Genomic DNA, 21,110 nt, shown 5'->3' with positions numbered 1-21,110 from the left:
CAGTTGGGCTTCCTTTGGAGGTGATCCATCTGGACGACGATGACCAAAGGAGGTCGGAACCAGCTTTGGCGCCTGTCCCTGGGGTTATCCCATCTGCTGCCAATCCCACCATGAACGTGCCGCCGACTGAGACGGTGCCGCCGACTGAGGCGGTGGCCCTCATGGCGGAACCGACTGGAGCAGGGCTCGGGATGCCCAGGGAGTCTTCTGCCACACCGGGTCCGTCGGCTGTTCAATATGACGCCCGATGCCTCCCGGAAGACCAGGTAGGAGCCGCCAAGGACGACATGGTGCAGGTGGAGTTGATGGTGGGCGACGCCAAGGGAGCGTATGACTCCATCGCGTCCCTGTACAAGAAGAGCTTGGAGCTTCGGGATGATATCCGAGTAAGTGCGCTAGTAAGTGTTTACATTCCTCTTGGTACCCACTTGGGGTTCAGCGATATACTCGGATACAGTAGGATGATTTTGCAGTGGGTTCACTCCGAGTGAACCCAGTGGGTGTAGTCCCCGAGACTTCTGCCGAGTGCTTGCGTCGACAGTTGTCTTTATATGTATTTTCCATAATCTGTACAGATCAGAGCTGATCTGGCCGAATGGTACCAGTGGGGGCACGCTGAGTGCACCCACTGGGTGTAGTCCCCGAGAGTAGTGTTACTCGGGTCGAGTAATAGTAATCTCATAGTGTTGTTGGTTTCCTATGGAGCTCAATAGGGCCGACCTGTTTGAGCTTCATGCCAGTGGGGTCACTCTCAGTGAACCCACTGGGTGTAGTCCCTGAGACCGCTGTCGATTGCTTGCATCGGCAGGGGTCTGAAGATTTTTGAGCTTTGATTGTTTTCTCATATTTGTCAAGACTTTTTCCTTGTTGAATGTGGCTGATCCTCCCTTTGTGTCTCTTTGACAGAAGACTTGTGAAATGGGATCGGCGTACAATGCTCTGAAGGCTGAGAAGACTCAACTTGCTGCGGACTTGGAGGTGGCTGTGAATGACCTGGCTGGCGTGAAGAAGGCTCTTGCTAACCGAGAGAAATCTTTGGAGGAATCTCGGGAGGCTAACAAGGCACTGCTAGCCGAGGTAGAAAAAATGAAGAGGGAGAGATCCGAATGGATGGGCCAGCTGAAGGTGATGAACACTCGGTGCAGAGAGCAGGAGAACTACGTCGGCGACTGGGCGAAGAAGATGGTCGCACTGCTTGGTGGTAAGTTCTTGCCGAGTGCTTTTTGACTTTGGAGTTCACTCCGCTCTTATTTTCTGTTTGTCTTTTCTTTGCAGATTTCTGTCGGGACGTTGAGGCCGAAACGGCCGAAATTGAAAGGTCGCTTGTTCTGAATGTCCCACTTGGCGATGATGTTAACCGGGACATCTTCCGAGTGCATTCTCTCCTTAACAGGGTGGGCCCTTTCATTGGTCGCCTGAGAAGAGTTGTCGGCCGAATCGACAAGGAGCTGTGGCCTGAAGACGACTCCCGGAACAAAATAGAGGGGTTGATGACTCGACTGGAGGACGTCCCAAGCAGAGTGCAGGCATGGAAGAAGTCTGCCGCTCGGTGTGGTGCGGACGTGGCGCTGTCTCTGGTCCGAGTGCACTGCAAGGAAGCCCGCGAAGACAAGCTGAAGACGTTGCAGGTCACCAACACCAAGAAGCTTCGATTCGAAGATTTCATGGAGACCTTCCTCAACACAGCCACTCGGATTGCAGACGGAATCGACCTCGACACCTTTGTGGAGCCTGCCAGTCCCGGCGACGCTTGATAAACTTTATGCTGAACGCACATTTACCTCGGTATGCCGAGTGGAATATGTATTAAACTTTGGGCACTGTTGTTGGCCAGTACATTCGTGGTTCGGTGTGGATAAACTTGATTCACACCGAGCCGACCGTAGATCCAACTTGAATTCGAATCGGATCTTTTGCTCTTCTTTTGCTGAGTTTTTTTGACACGATTTTGGCTCGTGGTTTTTGTTTGGGCGTCTCTTGGTGAAGCCAATGGCAACCATGCGGAGCATGTAGTTGTCAGTTGTCTTCACATCCACATGAGCTCCAATGAGGGTCTGCTAAGCCTCCTAGTGTATCTCGAGTGCCGACTCGGAGGAAACTTTTTACTTAGGCGACTCTGGTTCGCATCTAAGTCTCCGAGTGTGACTTGGAATGCACACTCGGAGCAATTTGTTTACTTAGGCGACTCTGAGTCGCAACTAAGTCTCCGAGCGTGACTTTTGGCGCACACTCGGAGCGAGTTTTTACCTAGGCGACTCTGGGTCGCGGCTAAGTCCCCGAGTGTGACTGTTAGTGCGCACTCAGAGCAGGGTGTTACTTAGGCAACTCTGGGTCGCAGCTAAGTCCCCGAGTGTGACTGTCAGTGCGCACTCGGAGCGGGGTGTTACTTAGGCGACTCTAGGTAGCAGCTAAGTCCCAGGGTGTGACTTTTTGTGCACACTCGGAGCGAGTTGTTACTCATGTAGTTGTCAGTTGTCTTCACATCCACATGAGCCTCAATAAGGGTCTGCTAAGCCTCTGAGTGTATCTCGAGTATACACTGGGAGGAAGCTTTTTTACTTAGGCGACTCTGAGTCGCAGCTAAGTCCCCGAGTGTGACTTTTCGTGCACACTCGGAGTGAGTTGTTTACTTAGGCGACTCTGGGTCGCAGCTAAGTCTCTGAGTGTGACTTTTAGTGCACACTCGGAGCGAGTTTGTACTTAGGAGACTCTGGGTCACAGCTAAATCTCCGAGTGTGACTTTTAGTGTACACTCGGAGCGAGTTTGTACTTAGGCGACTCTGGGTCGCAGCTAAGTCTCCGAGTGTGACTTTTCGTGCACACTCAGAGCGAGTTGTTTACTTAGGCGACTCTGGGTTGTAGCTAAGTCCCCAAGCGTGACTTTTAGTGCACACTCGGAGTTGGTTTTTTGGACCGGAGTCTGCAAACGCAGAAGAATTTTGAATCGGCAAGAAATCAATATGCTTTGTATTACATCGATGATACTTGTTCCTTACATTGTCTCCGTCGGAGCTTATGTGTAGAAGCGCTTCAGTAGATCTCCATTCCATGCTCGCGGCTCATCCATTTCCTTGTCGAGGTTGTAGAGTCGATATGCTCCGTTGTTCAACACCTTAGAGATGATGAACGGTCCTTCCCAGGCGGGAGCCAACTTGTGTGGTCTGTGTTGATCCACTCGGAGCACCAGGTCGCCTACTTGGAACGTGCGGCTCCTGACGTGCCGCGTGTGAAATTGCCGTAGATCTTGTTGATAAATTGTTGAACGGATCAGTGCCATCTCGCGCTACTCTTCTAAAAGGTCCACTCCGTCTTGCCTGGCTTGCTCTGCTTCGGCTTCGGAGAAGAGTTCGACTCGTGGAGAGTTGTGAAGCAAGTCACTCGGAAGGACTGCCTCTGCTCCATAAAAAAGGAAAAACGGGGATCGGCCTGTCGATCTATTCAGAGTTGTGCGGAGGCCCCACAGCACTGAAGGCAGCTCGGTGACCCATGCGCCGGCGGCATGTCCAACTTCTCGCAGGAGTCGAGGCTTCAACCCTTGAAGAATGAGCCCATTCGCCCGCTCTGCTTGTCCGTTTGTTTGGGGGTCCGCGACGGATGCAAAATCCACTCGGATACCTTGGCCTGTGCAAAAACCTTTGAACCTGTCCGAGTCAAAGTTTGTGCCATTGTCGGTGATTATGCCGTGCGGAACCCCGTATCTGGCAATGATGTCTCTAATAAATTTGATGGCCGTAAGGGCGTCAAGCTTCTTGATAGGCTTGGCTTCAATCCACTTGGTAAACTTGTCGACTGCTACCAGCAGATGAGTGAATCCTCCTTGGCCTGTTTTGAATGGTCCGACTGTATCCAATCGCCACTCGGCGAATGGCTAAGCAAGAGGAATTGTCTTCAGCGCAGACGTTGGCTTGTGGGACTTGTTTGAATAGAACTGACAACCTTCGCAACGATCGACCATATATTTTGCCATTTCATTCGCCTACAACCAGAAGAAACCAGCTCTGAATGCTTTGGCGACGATTGCTCTTGAGGAGGCATGATGGCCGCAGGTTCCCGAGTGAATTTCTTCCAAGATTAACTGCCCCTCCTGAGGAGAGATACACTGCTGAAGGACACCTGAAACACTTTCCCTGTATAACTGGTCATCAATGACGGTGAAGGACTTCGACCTGGGAATGATCTCCCTAGCTTGGACTTCGTCTTCTGGTAACTCTTGCCTCATGATGTATGCAATGAACGGCACAATCCATTCAGGAATGGCAGCTAGAATCTTCATGATCAAATCAACCACAGCGGGGACCTCGACCTCAGTCTGATCTGTTGAGCTCTTTGGTTGTACTGGTTCCTCTCTAAAAGGGTCTTCTTTTACAGAGGGGAGGTGTAGGTGCTCGAGGCAGAAATCACTCGGGACCGGTCCCCGAGTGGATCCAAGTTTTGCCAATTCATGTGCTGCTTGGTTTTCAATCGGGGAACATGGTGAAGTTCCAGACCTTCGAACTTCTTCTCGAGCTTCCTTATTGCGTTGCATTATGAAGTCATGGTGGGGTTCCTTACATCCCATTCCTTCATTACTTGATTAACCACTAGATCTGAATCGCCATAGACCATCAGGCGACAGACGCCGAGTGCGATGGCCATGCGCAACCCGTAAAGGAGAGCTTCGTACTCTGCTTCGTTGTTGGAAGAATCAAAATGGATCTGCAACACATACTTGAGTTTATCGCCTTTTGGGGATATGAGCACTACGCTAGCGCCGGAGCCATTCAACATCTTGGATCCATCGAAGAACATGGTCTAATATGTCGAGTAGATGTGAGTCGGTTGCTGTTGTTCTACCCATTCTGCTATGAAGTCAGTAAGAGCTTGAGACTTTATAGCTTTCTTGGCTTCGAACTTGATCTCGTAGTATAGCATCTCCATTGCCCACTTTGCCACTCGGCCTGATGCGTCCCGATTGTGGTGAATTTCTGACAACGGAGCATTAGATATGACAGATACCGAGTGGTCTTGGAAATAATGAGCCACCTTCTTTGCAGTCATGTAAATCCCATAAATAAGTTTCTGATATTGGGGATACCTCTGCTTGGAAGGAGTCAGGACTTCAAAAACATAATATACAGGCCGCTGGACTTTGTACGCTTTGCCTTCTTCTTCGCGTTCGACTGTCAGAATGATGCTGACGACTTGATTTGTAGCCGTGATGTACAGAAGAAGGGGTTCTTTACTGAGCGGGGCAGTAAGAACCGGCTGGGTGGAAAGCAGGGCTTTGAGGCCGTCGAATGCGATTTGGGCTTCGTCTGTCCACTCGAAGGTATCTGACTTCTTCATGAGTCGGTACAGAGGTAACGCCTTCTCGCCGAGTCGAGCGATAAACCTGCTCAAAGCCGCTAGGCAACCTTTGAGCCTTTGAACATCATGTACTCTTACCGGCCGCTCCATTCGGACAATGGTCCCGATCTATTCGGGGTTGACATCGATCCCTCGTTCGGAAATGAAGAAACCGAGTAACTTCCCGTTGGGAACACCGAATGAACACTTGGCTGGATTGAGCTTGATATCGTACCTACGTTGGTTGGCGAATGTTTCTGCCAAGTCAGTCAGCAGGTCGGAACCTTTGCGTGACTTGAAGACGATATCATCCATATATGCCTCCACATTTCGACCGATCTGGTCTAGGAGGCATTTTTGGATCATGCACATAAAAGTTGCTCCTGCATTCTTCAAACCGAATGGCATAGTGATGTAACAGAGGCACCCGAATGGGGTGGTGAAGGCTGTTTTTAATTCATCTCGACCATACAGACAGATCTGATGATAGCCCGAATAGGCATCAAGGAAGGATAAGCACTCGCAACCCGCAGTCAAATCAACAATTTGATCAATGCGTGGGAGCGGGAAGTGATCTTTCGGATAGACCTTATTGAGATGCTTGAAATCGATGCACATACGGAGAGACTTGTCCTTCTTGGCCACCATGAGAACATTAGCGAGCCACTCGGAGTGGTGCACCTCGCGAATGAAGTTGGCTGCCAAAAGTTTAGCCACCTCCTCTCCGATTGCTTTCCTCTTGTGCGCGGCGGACCGACGTAGGCGTTCTCGGACGGGCCGAGCGGTAGGATCCACATGGAGTCGGTGCTCAGCCAACTCCCTGGGTACACCCGGCATGTCAGCAGGCTTCCATGCAAAAATGTCCCAGTTCTCACGGAGGAATTGGATCAAGGGTGGTGGAGATGTTTGTCGGGGCAGCACCGTCGTCCGTTGGGTGGATGATAACTTTCTTCGTGTCTCCCGCCGAGTGGAATGCGGACTCAGAAGCTGGCTTCTTTGAACGCATCAGGTCAGCAGGGTCGGCGGTCTTCTTGTACTCATCCAGCTCGAGTATAGCCATCTGATGATCGGCAATTCTCGACCCCTGCTGCAGACACTCCTCGGCCCGCTGCTGATTGCCTATGACAGTAATCACACCTTTGGGACCGGGCATCTTCAGCTTCAAATAGACGTAACATGGACCGGCCATGAAATGCGCATATGCTGGACGGTCCAGAATCGCATGGTATGCACTCTGGAAGTCTACCTCCTCGAATGTCAACTTCTCCTTGCGGAAGTTCTTGTCAGAGCCGAAGACGACATCCAACGCAATCTGGCCGAGTGATTTGGCCTTTCTTCCTAGGACGACTCCGTGGAATTGCATACTGCTCTCGCTAAATTTGGACATCGGAATGCCCATTCCCTTGAGAGTGTCGGCGTACATGATATTCAAGCCGCTGCCGCCGTCCATGAGGACTTTGCACAACCTCACTCCTTCCACCACCGGGTCAACGACCAGAGCTTGCCTCCCTGGGGTGGGTACGTGTGCTGGGTGGTCTGACTGATCAAAGGTGATCGCAGTCTGTGACCACTTGAGGAATGTGGGAGTGGATGGGGTTGCCATGTTTACCTCCCTGTTGACCAGCTTCAGTCGACTTTTGCTTTCCACATTAGCAAAAATCATCAACGTTGCCTGGACTTGGGGGAACGGATCCTCCTTGTCTTCCACATCCTGCTCGGTGTCCTTCTCACTCGGCTGTCCTTCGATGAATCCTTGGATCAGGTGGCGACACTGTCGAGTGGTATGCTTCGGCAATATGACATTGCCTTCATCATCCGTCTTCGTGTGGATTGGACACGGTTGATCTAGGATGGAATTTCCTGACTTCCTCTTCTTGGGGGCGTACTGTGCTTTCCCCTTGCCTTTGAACTTGGCATTTGTAACGGCTGCTGTCTCTGCCTGCGGAGTGGATTGAGCTTTCTGCTTCTGCTTCCAACTGTTGTTCCCATCTCCATCGGCGACTAACTTATGCTTGCCGCTACGTATGCGGTCCTCCTCTTCGCCATTTGCATAGCGCGCGGCTATCTCCATCATCTTGCTCATGGAGATGTCGCCTGTCCGACCGGACTTCAGGTACAGATCTCTGTACCGCACGCCTGCCTTGAAGGCGCAGTCTGCTTGGTGCTCTGTGACATTCTCCACCGTGTGGTAGAGGGTCATCCAGCGCTGGATGAAATCATGCAAGGGCTCGTTTTGCTTCTGGACACAGTGCTGAAGCTCCACGAGACCAGCAGGGCGTTCGCACGTTCCCTCGAAGGTCCTGATGAAGACTCGGGCCAGATCTGCCCAACTGTAGATGCTTGACAGAGCTAACTGGTTTAGCCAAGCTCGCGCCGAACCGTCGAGCATCAGTGGGACATGTTTCATGGCGACATGGTCATCTCCGCCATCGATCTGGACCGCCACTCTGTAGTCGTCCAACCAAGTTTCTGGTTTGGACTCTCCTGTGAATTTGCTGATTCCCTTCGCCAATCGGAAGTTGGGAGGGATGTCAGCTGAGCGGATGGCCCGACTGGAGCACTCGGGGCCAGAAACAACGGTCCTGCTTCCACTCGGACGTTCTCTATCGTGACCATCACGGTGGGCTCGACTTCTGTCGACCTTCTTCTGGGTGATGTACCCTCTTGCATCAGGTCTTAGATCATGCGCACCACCGCCCGAACGACAATCATCGTAATGCCGGGGGCCGTAAGGCCCACTCCGCGGAGGAGTACGCGAACGATGAAGATCTTCGGGATGAGACCGAATGGGAAGCGGATTCCGACTCGGGTCCCTGGAACGGCTGCCCCCTCTGCGTCGCTGGTGAGAGTCGGGACTGAAAACCGACTGATGCGTGTTCGCTTGAACAGAACTGTTGTGGATCCTTTTGTGTGACTGGGAGACCGCCGAATTTTCCTGCTGCGACGTATGCAACAAGGCTCGGATCTGCTCGATTCCTCTAACAGCCTCTGAATCAGTCGGTTGGAGAGAATCGGCTATGCTGGTGGCCGCAGCCAAGTTGAGGATGGGTGTGCGGAACACCTCGACGTTGCTCTGGCGAGTGCATCGACTGGAAGAACGATGGTGCTGACGACGAGCGCCGGATGATTCTACGAACTCACGCTCGTTCCGCCCAGTCCCGAGGGGACTTTCGTGGGAATCGCCCATGAGGACTTCGGCTGTAGGCCCGCGACCCAGATACTCAGAAGGTAATTCAGTTGGAACTGACTCCAAGCACTGGGATGACGGCGGGACCACAACCGATTCAAGAACCGCCACTTGAGAGCATGCGTTTTGTCGCGCCTGGGCGTGTTGCATCCAACGCTGGAGCCGCGGACGACGGGATCGCTTGCTGCGGCGCGTGACGGGGGCGAAGATCGACACCGGGGTCGATGGCTGGAGAAGAAGAACACCGCAGGAACTGGCACGGAAGTGCGTAGCCCCGCGACTGGGAAGCGCCTCGACGTCGAGGGGCGCATCCCGAAGCCATGCTGAATCGTCGGCGATGAAGGAGCGTGCACCGAAGAGGATCTCATGACCCATGCATAGATCTCCGCCGGTCGACATGACGAAAAGATGAAATCGCAAACTCGCCGGAAGTCGCTTAGACGCCTGCCCCACGGTGGGCGCCAACTGTCGTGGGTATAAGTCTGACAGTAGAAGTATGGGGTACGAAAGTATATGGGAGAGCCTTAGCTACGACGAGGATGTATGAGTTCAGGCCCCTCTACGGTGGAGGTAAAAGCCCTACGTCTCAATGCTCTTGGGAGCTTTGTGTCGAGTGGATAATAGGATTACGGCAAGTGCCAACCCCCGTACCTGTGGTGAAGGGTGGCTTATATAGAGTGTGCTGCCCTTCATAATGGCCCGGTGGACAGGGGTGGAATAGCGGCGAGTAAATGCTTACGTTATAGGTAACGTAAGCTTTAAATGCTAATAATCGTGTATGAAAACGTATGACCGTTGCCCTCCTGGGAGGTTACGATGTACAGAGTGGATTCCTGTCGATACGTTAGATATGCTCCGAGTGGATCGTCGCCGACTGGATGATGGGGGCGTCCTTAGTTCAGTCGAAACTGTCTAAGGGTCTTGTCTTCTATGAAGGGTAGTCCTTGGGTAGGACCTATAGAGCAGACCTATGACCCTACCTTGGGACTAGAACCCCATCACACAAGTTGTCGCCTCCATAGGAGGGACCGTTTGTCGTCAGCAAGAATCTTCGGAACGGCTCATACTATTTGATGGATCTTCGTCCAGATCGGCCAACTACAGAGGTTGAGACAACTCACCCCTGGAACATAGCCCATCTGCGGCCTTACTACACATAGAGCCATGAGCTCCCTTTCTTTCTTTTATCAAGTTTTTGTAATCCATAAATTATGAAAGCAATAAAGCCGGCACCCACGAAATTCGGGGTCCTTTGCCGTTTCAGCTTATGAAAGCATGAGTCTTTATTGTTCTATAAGTTGCCCAAACATGGATGCTATCAGTATCAAAGAGCATAAGTCGCCATGCTGCACTTATTTCAAAACTGGATACTGGTAAGCCAAAGAGGACCAAAGTTGCTAGGTCGCACGGTTCAAACATAGGCGCCTTATATGGTTTTTGAGAAGTAAAACCGGCTTACTTGCGGGCTAGTAGTCCCCAAGTCATTTTGCAGTAAGAGCGTATACGCTTCTATAATCCTATGCCTGGTTTCTTCCTAAACCGTAGGTCACTTGGGGGCTTCCATTCATTGAGTTCAGCCTGAATACCCTCTTGGCTAGCGAAAAATTACCGCATTACAAATGGTTATACTGGACTATGTGTTGAACAAGTCGCCACATGGACCTATGTACTCAAGGCGAGTCAATCCGTTATTTGGACCCTGAATTCGTCTTCGTTAAAACATAAAGGGTACCAGCGAGAGTCACACATGGAAAATAGAGAAACCATCGGTTCATTGAACCTGCTTCACAGAAGCTTGACTCGCGCTTGATCAGCCGGTCTAAAACAACGAGGCTCGTTTTCAAAAAAGCTTCTTAAGGGTAACACTAGAGTTATGTAGACTCGTCTTATCCTATCGAAACTCATTGAGTCGATAATTTTTTTCCTTTGAACTAGTTTTGATTATAACTCGCCCTGGTTCACATTTTTTTCCCTAACCCGGGGGCTGGTTTATCTCTTGCTATGATTCAGGGGGCTGGTTTATTCCTGGACATGCACTTGCTAAAATAAGCTACTGTTTTCCTAAACATACCAGGACAAATTTGGAGCCATTTCTTGGTTTATGAAAAAGTTGCAGGCGAGTCATGCATATGATTCAAGGACTACAAATGGTTCTATCCAAAAGACAATACAACATGTTTAGTGTTTCACACACACTAGCAAGATAATTACATGGCTCGCATAGCCAGAAGGGGTATCATTCTCCAGCAAAGGAAGGATCCATGGGCAAGTCAAGCCGCCGCCGAGTCCCCTTGCCTTGAGCTTTCTCCGCCTTCAATTCGTAAGTCGCCCAGTTTCCAATTACACTTGGACAAGGCGATGAACTCGTCTTCCTAAGCCAGGAAGTGAGAGAGGTCCAAGTCAAGATTAAAAGGATTCCTAGGGCGGCTGGGAACCAGGCTAGCAATTTGATATGAAGGAGGCGTCACCTTCTTTTTGTTTTCATCATAGGCGGCTTGATACTTCTTCAGATCCAAACTCGCCGCCAGTTGAGTCGCCGCATAGCGAGATTCTACGATGGTCCGCTGATAATCCACCTCGATGAATTCTGACCCATCGACCTTCAGCTCAGGGTAGCCGGTGACTATTTCCTCGGTTTTGAGCTCCGGGGCGTACGCAAGGCACCGACTTAGGGTGTTCAACACACCTGTTCGGGTGGCCAATCTCTTTAATTCTTCTACTTGAGGAGGCAGCGTGGACAAGAAGCCGAGCATTTGCTTGATGGTCATTGTTGGTCCCTTACTCCCCATCACTGCCTTGATTGATAACACGCCTCCAGTGTATAGCTGCTCCGCCAAGGTGTATATGGCTCTCAATTTAGTCATACAGTCCTCTGGTAGCTTGACAGCTCGGGCACCTGCAAAAGGGACATAAGTATTTGGAGATTTTTGATCCCATCCTGGTTAGTCAAAAGAGTTCAACGATCAAGCTTACCAAACATGGCGACTGTCATATTGGATACATGCTTTTTTAAGCTAGTCAGCTCCTGTTGGGCGGCTCCCAGTTTCTCTTCTACTTGCTCAGCATGCTTGAAGATGGCGGCTTGGTCGGCATTGGCTTTATTCTCAAATTTCTTCTGGCCAGCCTTGATTTTTTCTAAACCGGCCTGCAGCAAGCAGAATTTAGCCTCCAGCCCGGAGTAAGCATCTTGTTGACCAGCCAAGTTCTTCTTTAAGTCGGCTACCGCCGCCTCACTCTGGCCATAAACTCTTGCACATAATATTTGGGGAGACAAGTATCAGAATTTTTGCAAGCAATACTCCTGACACTTGGGGGCTAATGTATGATTTTTTATCAAAAAGTCATACCACATACAAGACCCGGCTCATCTTCTAAAAAGATGACCCGGCCCTTGGGGGCTACAGGTTGAAGTTTTCTATTACAAGATAGGTTGAAGTTTTCTATTACAAGACCCGGCTCATCTTCTAAAAAGATGGCCCGGCCCTTGGGGGCTACAGGTTGAAGTTTTCTATTACAAGACCCGGCTCATCTTCTAAAAAGATGACCCGGCCCTTGGGGGCTACAGGTTGATGTTTTCTATTACAAGACCCGGCTAATCTTCTAAAAATATGACCCGGCCCTTGGGGGCTACAGGTTGAAGTTTTTTAATACAAGACCCGGCTCATCTTCTAAAAAGATGACCCGACCCTTGGGGGCTACAGGTTGAAGTTTTTTAATACAAGACCCGGCTCATCTTCAAAAAAGATGACCCGGCCCTTGGAAGGCTAATGAGTATAGGGTGATACATCCACATACCTCGTGTTTTGTCCTCATAAGGCGGAGCAGGCTTTTGTTCAGCTCAAAATCCTTCTCCAGATGAGTTGTGAAGCCGGAGCACAGTTGGTCGAATTCCAGTTTCTTATATTGGGGGACTTTGAGGGGCTCTGCGTCGCCATCAGGGGAAAGGCGACTTGCCTTCGACGTATGTTTGGAGAGCACGTCAGTTGGGGGAGTAGAGTAGCCAAAGCCATAACCACGACGTCTGGATCATCGGTCGCCTTAAGAGGGCTTGGCGGGTTACTCTGGCCAGCGGTCTCTTTCAAAATGACGGGCGAATCATCCCGGGCGTCGGAAATATCGTTTGCAGGAATGTCGCAAGCCGCCTTTTGATCCTCTTGAGCCTCAGGAACAGATGTGCCCATGCCTAAGGCATCAGATGTTTGGTGTGCAGAAGGAGAGTCGCCGGTTTTCCTCTTCTTTGCTTGCGCCCTGTGATAAAGCGCCAAGGTTAAAAGCACGTGTTATTGTTTACAAAGTTTGGGTTAACAGAGAAGACTTACCCTTGTACACGAACCATCGGCGGGAGAGCAGAGATGGCCGAGTCGCCAGATGTGGGAGGAGAAGTCTGACAAGACAAAGACTTGAAGGTCACAAAAATGGCGGGTTATATTTCACACGGCAAAAGCTATAACAAGACAAAGGTGTACCTCACTGGTCCGTTTCCGACCGGTCGTCTTCTCGGGCAGTCCAGTGACCAAGTCGCTAGAGCAACTGCGGCTCTTGCAAGAGGGGGTGAATCTTGCTTTCTTCAAAAGGAAATCAGGGTCCATATAAGCATGAGGATGAGATATGGGCACTTTTCCGCAGATCCGCCTGGCTGGTCTAGGGGAAGAAGAAGGTGAGTCGGAAGAAATGGAAATTACCTCGACTGCATCATTCTTGCTCTCATCGTCATCACCCTGCATGTAAAGATATATGGTATAAGCTTAAGTCGGAACATATAGAGAAGGGACAAGGAAAAAGCCTTACCTCAGAATGTGCCTCGTCTGCATGAGAGTCGCCAACAAAAGATGAATCTTTTGTGGCGGTTTTCTTCCTTCTCACCGTCTTCTTCTTCTTGGTTGGCACCTTGGTGGACTTTGGGGGGACGGTTTTGGGACCCCTCCGCCATAACACATCGGTTTTCTGATAAACAGTGGCATGTCTTTAACCACGAAGGTTGCTAAGTATAAACAATACAAGTGGCGGCTTAGATTCTTACTGTTGGCACCGGGTTGGCACGGCAGAAGCCTTTAAGGCCAATCTTGGCACACTCTTCCAGAGACTCGCCAGTCAATTTCTTGATGACGACGATTTCGCTCTTTGAAAGTTGGCGGCAACTGGCGCGCTGTGGATGCTCTAAAGTGCCATCATAATCATACATCAACCCGCCGCGGCGGCTCAAGGAAAGGATATTCCACTCTATCCAGCAGCGGAACAGGCCGATCCCGATGAGCTCGTTGTTATACAAGAATTTCAGATCTGAAAAGAGTGGGATGAAATCCGACTCTTCTTCTTCGGTGAGCTTGTCAGAAAATTTGAAATCCATTGGCAAGCGGTCTGCTCTGAAACCAGGAAGAGGATTCTCGCCTGGTGGAGAAGTATCTCGGCTATAGAACCATGACTCGCCCCATCCTTTGGGGTGGCTGGGCAAAAGGACTGCCGGAATCCACGCTCGCGGCGTCTCTAGATATTAACTCCTCCAAACTCGTTGTTGGGACCATTGGGGAACTCGGTCTGGCGGTTTAAGTGGAAGAAGTTCTAGAACAGGGGGATCATGGGTTCTCTGTGCGAATACACTTTATAGAAGACCTGGAACTGGCATAAATTGCTGATGGAATTGGGTCCTAGGTCTTGAGGATGGAGGTTGAGAAAATGCAGGACGTCCCGAAAAAACTTTGACCCGGGCAGCTTGAATCCACGCTCAAGATAGTCGGTGAAGATCACTATTTCTCCTGGAGCGGGGTTGGGAATCAGCTCGCCCGGGGTGGTTCTCCAACCGATAGTCTCCTTATTGTCAAGGTGACCCGCCTTAACATATTTCTCGAGCGTGGCATCGTCGACTTTCGTCGGCAACCAGTCACATTTTGTAATAGCCATGACTACAAAAAACGGAGTGCGAGGAGACTGAGGAAAAGATTAGAAAATATTCTAACTCGCTGGTACGGGTCTATGGTGTTCACAAAGGGTTTGATAACTCGCCCAACAGTTAACGTGCATTGTAGCCCGTTGTCCAGGTGATCTACGAGTGTACCTTCGGGGGTTGTTCTAACTCGCCCTCCAGACTGAAAGAAAAGGCGTCCTGACTACAGTAATGAAACTGAGTCGCCATGAAGGCTGAAGTTAAAAGGCTACTCTCGGAAACGTTCTTGTCCTTAGAGATATTCTCAATGGGTGAATAAACATGTTTCTATGGACAGGCGGTAATTTATGGATCTACGGACAGATTAAAATAAGAAAACATCGTCTGAAGTAATGGCGATGAACTCCACATATAGTACAACTACAGTGTTGGTCAACAGAACATGGGTTTGAACTAGCAGGAGGACGCGATTAAAATGGCCGATGCTTGTTGCTATCTAAAGCTAATCACTGCAATAGGGAGCAGATCTAAAATAGTTCGAGATGTTTGTCCTGTTATGGAGCTAGCTAGCAGGAAAGCTACGGCCATGGAGTTCTCGGTCTAAACCTAAGAGAGGGAAGGAGTGTACCTGACAACAAGGGACCGCCGCTGGGAGGAAAGGCTCGGAACTTCGTGTTCCTTGCCACGCGGAGAGCCGCGATCGATGGAGAAAGACTCCGGGAGCCGGGGCGGACGTCGGGGCGCAGGAGCCGAGGACGACGCCGGGACGCTGGAGCTCGGATACGGTGCCGGGACGCCGATGCGCGGAGACGAAGATGAAGACGAAGGTGAGATGGGGGGTTGCTGACGAGGTTTCTATCCCCCCATTTCTGTTACTATTTAAAGAGTAGGAGCAGAAAACGAGGCTGTCAATGCGGGAATCGAGGCAACAAGTCAGTAAACGCAATGATGGCGCCTAGATTTTCGGGAGAAGCAATTATGGGTGAAAGATTCACTGACAGTTACAGTGTTTGGGGACTAAAACCGAGGAGATGAGGTGGCACCCTTTAAATACTGTATGGCGACTCAGGTTAGAGTGCCACAGATGGCGGCTCAACGTTCGCCGAAGGCTGGAAATGAGGAGAGTCGCCCCAAGATTGAAGGGAGTTTATTGACACGAATGAATTCACGACAATCTTGGGCCTAATGTTGGTGATGTTACCTGTGGGTAACCCACCCTTAATGGGCCGGGTGACCAAAGGGGCGACTCACCTTTGATCATGCGTCCGGTGGCCCAGGAGTTGTAGGGCGGTTCAAGAAGACCATGTGGATGATGGAATGTCAAGGACGCTCCTGGTCGTGGGGAGCACGGTGACTTAGAGATAAGGAAAACTACCAAGAGTAGGATAGGAGGACTTTGTAAACCCTAGGGCCTCGACCTGTATATAAAGGCGAGTCCCAGGGAAAGGTCAGGCGAATTAGAGAGAATCGAGAGCTAGGTCACGTGAGTTACGCCCTCCTTGTAATCGAAACCACCATTAATCTACACAAAGAAGGACGTAGGCTTTTACCTCCTCACGAGGGGCCGAACCTGGGTAAATCTGAGTCTCTCTTTCGCTCACCCCCTTTGAGTCGCCACCAAGGTGCGATGGCTTCATCTTTAAGTCCTTTCACGAGGCCATCTGCCGTGACAAAACCATGACACACTCCTTTTCCCTAAATATAAAGTTCTTCCCCAAGTAAATGTTTTTGAAAATTATGTTGGAACGTGAGTGCTTACGTCAAAACATTTTTTTATTCTGACACATTCATTGTAGGTTTTCTATTTGTATTTTTACCGAGTTTTCTTTTATTCACGAATGACTTTTAATTCCTTGAAGGACCTGTTTTGCACTGCAACCTTTTCATAACTTCTTCTAAAAATTCTATAAAAACTTGAAGATGAACTATGATGTCCTTGGATCATATTTTTGTCAAAACATATCCAGGTGTTTTGGAAAATTTCAGCTTATTAACTCCTTTTATTTTTTGGCTCAAATTGGAGTTTGTAATACAACCACTGGATTTAACCTTTCAAAAATTCTATAAAAAATTAGGGATGTCAAGTGATGCATGATATTCACTTCTATGCAAAAACCCAATTTGGTGCTTTGAATTTTTTTTGCAAAACAACTCATTTTTTGTTCTGGTACAGTTTGGTACTTTGTACTACCACCATGTTTTCCTTGCTCTGATTGCCTTGAGATTTTTCAAGCTTGTATAGCACACTACCAAAACCTTAACTCCATGAGTTGAGCCCCATTGGATGATTTTAAATGCACGTGATAATAGCCTCAACTTGCTGTGCAGAATTGTGCTTTTCAAAGATTTTCATTAGCTAGTTTTGCTTTTTGCCAAACTCAGCTCACCACGATTCTTGGCTTCGAGAGAGACTTTGATCTAGAGTTTTTGGCCCCTAACAAAATCATTTTTATGCAATTAACCTCCTGTCGAACACTTTGGGTTCGTAGATAGACTTGGCATTGTTATTTATTTGCACAATGGAGTTGTTTCCCCGGCCAAACCCACATATCCAACAGCCTTCCCCTTGTCCCTAGCGTAGCCCTATGAATTTTCACCAGTTTTGGAACTGTTTTAGGTGCACTGTCATTCCGTCGAGCACTTGCCGTGCAGGCCCAGAGCACGCCTAGAGCGCACGTGTTCGAGGTGCCGAGTGCCCGCACCCCTTGCCCTATGGTGAGCGCACAGACACATTACCCCCCGACAGTTTGTCGCTGCCCTGTGCCGCACAAAGCTTCAGCCGTGGTAGCGCTGACACCCTGCTGACGGTAGCAGCCTCTGCCACAGCAACGGCAACACCGCCCGAGCCATCTCCGGCCGCTAGCCACCCTTGGTCCCTCCCCTGCAGCGTTCCCTCCTGCTGTTGCTGCCCATGCTGCATCGCTAGCTGCTCCTACCATCCCATGTTGCTCCTCTACTGTCGCAGATTCTGTCGCCGAGGAGCTTATCCGCAGTTGCCGTAGAACCGACCCGAACCGGCTCTAAATAGCCTCCCTTGATGCTGTTGTATGCTCCATCGCCCCTCTCCCAACCATAGGAAGTCCTCCCTCGCCCCAATTTCAATCGGGCCATCCTCTTCTCATGTCGTTGACAGCTTCAACCACTGTCGTCCTCTGGTGGAATTCGATCAAGCCAACATCGACCAATACCCCTTTCCTTCTCCACAAGCTCCGCAATGATCTAACATATATTTTCCCCTCCCAACGGTGCCGGAGGCCACGGTGCGTGCAGTTTTGGTTCTACAGAGCTTTCCTCCGCCATGGAGGAAGGGGTGCTCACCCTCGAGCTCCGTCGCGACCTTAGCCTCCAAAAATGGATGTGGCACCTTTCCCCGAGCATGTGCAAAGCCGGAGCATGTCGTGGGGTGCCCTAAGTAGCCAGCAATTGACGTCGGGATCCGCCCCAACTCTTTGTCGTCGCACGCGCCGAGGAAGAAGAAGAGCCTGATAGGCGGGCCCCGCCTGTCAGTGGGCCAACCTTGGCCGTGCTAGCACCTCCCCCCGAAGTGTGTTTTCCCCTTGGGGAAAACGTGTGCCCGTGAGTGCGCCTCCCCTGCCTCGATAGCGTATTTTGATAAAAACGTGTTCTTCTCTGATGCTTTTTCAAAAAAAAAAAATTTAACAGTTAATTTAACTGCTCATAAATTTTTATTTACAACTCCAAAATCAACTGATTCTTTTTCCTACGTCTTTAAAATTTCCTCGAGTTTATTTACAAATTTATTTCAAAAAAATTCAAACAACTTTTATGTGTAGTTTTGAATGTGTGTTAATTTAAATATTTCAAAATAGGAACTTGTAGAGAGGAGGCTTGCTTCAAGATTTTGGGGTGCACATCACCCTCCTCAAACTCCAAAAGGCAAGCATCTTGAGCTCTCATTTGCATAAAGTTGTGTGATGTTTGTTGTGTTGCATTGATTGCGTGATTTTAGGTTATGTTGATACAAATCTCGCACGAAATCATACTGATGGGGTTATAGTCCTAGGGTAGGGTCATAGGCCTGCCCTGTAGGTCCTACCCAAGGACTACCCCTCATAAGGGACAAGGCCCTTAGTCAGTTCCGACTGAACTAAGGAGTTCCCATCATCCAGTCGGTAACCGATCCTCGACCGTCCAGTCGGAGACGAGCATTCAGAGAATATCAAACTAACCGACTGGATTCCACTCTGTGCATCGTAACCCCCTTGGAGGGAAACGGTCATACATTTCCATGTGCCTTTATTAGCATTTAAGACATACATTACCTGTAACGTAGGCATTTATTCGCCACTACTCCACCCCTGTGCACCGAACCGTTGTGGAGGGCAGCGCACTCTATATAAGCCACCCTCCCCCACTGGTGCAGGGGTTAGAAAATCACTATATTCCATATTCCACTCGACAACAAGCTCCCAGAGCACTGAGATGTAGGGCTATTACCTCCACCGCAGAGGGGCCTGAACTCATACAACCTCGCCCTAGCTAAGGCTCTGCCCATCCTTTCATATCCTACACATCTACTGTCAGACTTATACCCACGACAGTTGGCGCCCACCGTGGGGCAGGCATCTAAGCGACTTACGGCGAGTTTGCGACTACATCGTTTCGTCATGTCGTCCGGTGGAGATTAGAGCATGGGTCACGAGATCCTCTTTGGCGCTCTCTCCTTCATCATCGATGATTCGGCATGGCTTCGGGACGCCCCTCTCGATGACGAGGCGCTTCCCCGCCACAGGGCTACGCACTTCCGTGCCGGCGCCCGCGGCATTCTTCTTCTCCAGCAGTCGGCTCCGGTGTCGACCTACACCGCCGTCACGCGCCGCAACAAGCGGTCCCGCCGTCCGCGGCTCTAGCGTTGGGTGCAACACGCCCAGGCGCGCCAGAACGCGTCTTCACAAGTGGCGGTCCTAGAGTCGGTTGTGGTTGCCCCACCGTCCCAGCGCTCGAACTCGGTTCCGACTGAGTTTCCTTCCGAGTACGTGGGTCGCGGGCCTGCAGCAGAAGTACACATGGCCAACTCTCATGAAGGTCCCCGTCAAGCTGGCCGGAACGAGCACGAGATCGGCGAAACATCCGGCGCTCGCCGTCCACCTCGCCGTTCTACCAGTCGGCACACTCGGCGGAGCAACGTGGAGTTGTTCCGCACACCCATCCTCAACTTGGCTGCGGCTGCCAAGATAGCCGATTCCCTTCAGCTAACTGATTCACAGGCTAGTAGGGGATCGAGCAAATCCGCGCCCTGTTGCACACGACGCAACAGCAAAATTCGGCGGTCTCCCAGTCGCACAACAGGATCCACAATAGTTCTGTTCATGCGAATACGCATCGGTCAGTTCACAGCCCTGGTTCTCATCAGCGACACGAGGGAGGCAGACGTTCCATAAATCCCGAAGATCGTCGCCGTTCACGCACCCCTCCATGGGGTGTCGTTCAGTCGGTGATACTTACGACCCAAGGCCCGATGCGAGAGGGCATATCGCCCAGCGGAGGGTCGACAGGAGCCGAGCCCACCGCGATGGTTATGATATTGACCGTCCGAGTGGAAGCAGGACCATCGTTTCTGGTCCCGAGTGTTTCAGTCGAGCAATCCGTTCGGCTGACATCCCTCCCAACTTCCGATTGGCGACGGGGATTAGCAAGTTTACAGGAGAGTCCAAGCCAGAAACGTGGTTGGATGATTACTGAGTGGCAGTCCAGATCGGAGGGGGGGACCATGTCGCCATGAAGCACCTTCCTCTGATGCTCGACGGCTCGGCGCGAGCGTGGCTGAACTAATTGGCCCCCTCAAGCATCTACAGCTGGGCAGATCTGGCCTGAGTGTTCATCAGGACCTTGGAGGGACGTGCAAGCGCCCGACTAGCCTTGTGGAGCTCCAGCACTGTGTCCAGAAGTAGAATGAGCCCCTGCGCGATTTCATTCAGCGTTGGACGACCCTCTACCACACGGTGGAGAACGTCACACAGCATCAAGCAGTTTGCGCCTTCAAGGCAGGCGTGCGGTACAGGGATCTGTACCTGAAGTTCGGCCAAACAGGCGACATCTCCATGAGAAGATGATGGTGATAGCGACACGCTATGCAAATGGTGAAGAAGAGGACCGCATCCGAAGCGGCAAGCACAAAACAGTCGCCGACGGAGATGGGAGTAACGCTCGGAAGCAGAAGCAAAAAGCTCCGTCCACTCCGCAGGCAGAAGCTGCAGCTCTTACCAACGCCAAGATCAAAGGCAAGGGGAAGGATCAGTTCACCCCCAAGAAGAAGAAGTTCAACAATCCCATCCTGGACCAGCCATGTCCGATTCATATGAAGATGGATGAAGAGGGCAACGCCATATATCCGAGGTATACCACTCGACAATGTCGCCTCCTGATCCAGGGATTTGGCGAAGGGCAACCGAGTGAAAATGACAATGAACAGGATAAGGAGGATAAGGAGGATCCGTTCCACCAAGTGCATGCAACACTGATGATTTTCGCTGACGTCGAGTGAAGCTGGTGAACAGGGAGGTGAACATGGCCACCCCTACCAACCCCAAGTTCCTTAAATGGTCTCAGACTGCGATCACCTTTGACCAGTCGGATCATCCAACACACGTACCCACCCTAGGGAGATAGGCTCTGGTCGTCAACCCGGTGGCGGAAGGAGTCCAACTGCGCAAAGTCCTCATGGACGGCGGCAGTGGCTTGAACATCATGTACGCC

The sequence above is a fragment of the Hordeum vulgare genome, chromosome 2H (genome assembly GCF_904849725.1).
Source record: "Hordeum vulgare subsp. vulgare chromosome 2H, MorexV3_pseudomolecules_assembly, whole genome shotgun sequence".
NCBI lineage: Eukaryota > Viridiplantae > Streptophyta > Magnoliopsida > Poales > Poaceae > Hordeum > Hordeum vulgare.
The sequence above is the reverse complement of the archived record's forward strand: the minus strand, read 5'-3'. Positions refer to the sequence as shown.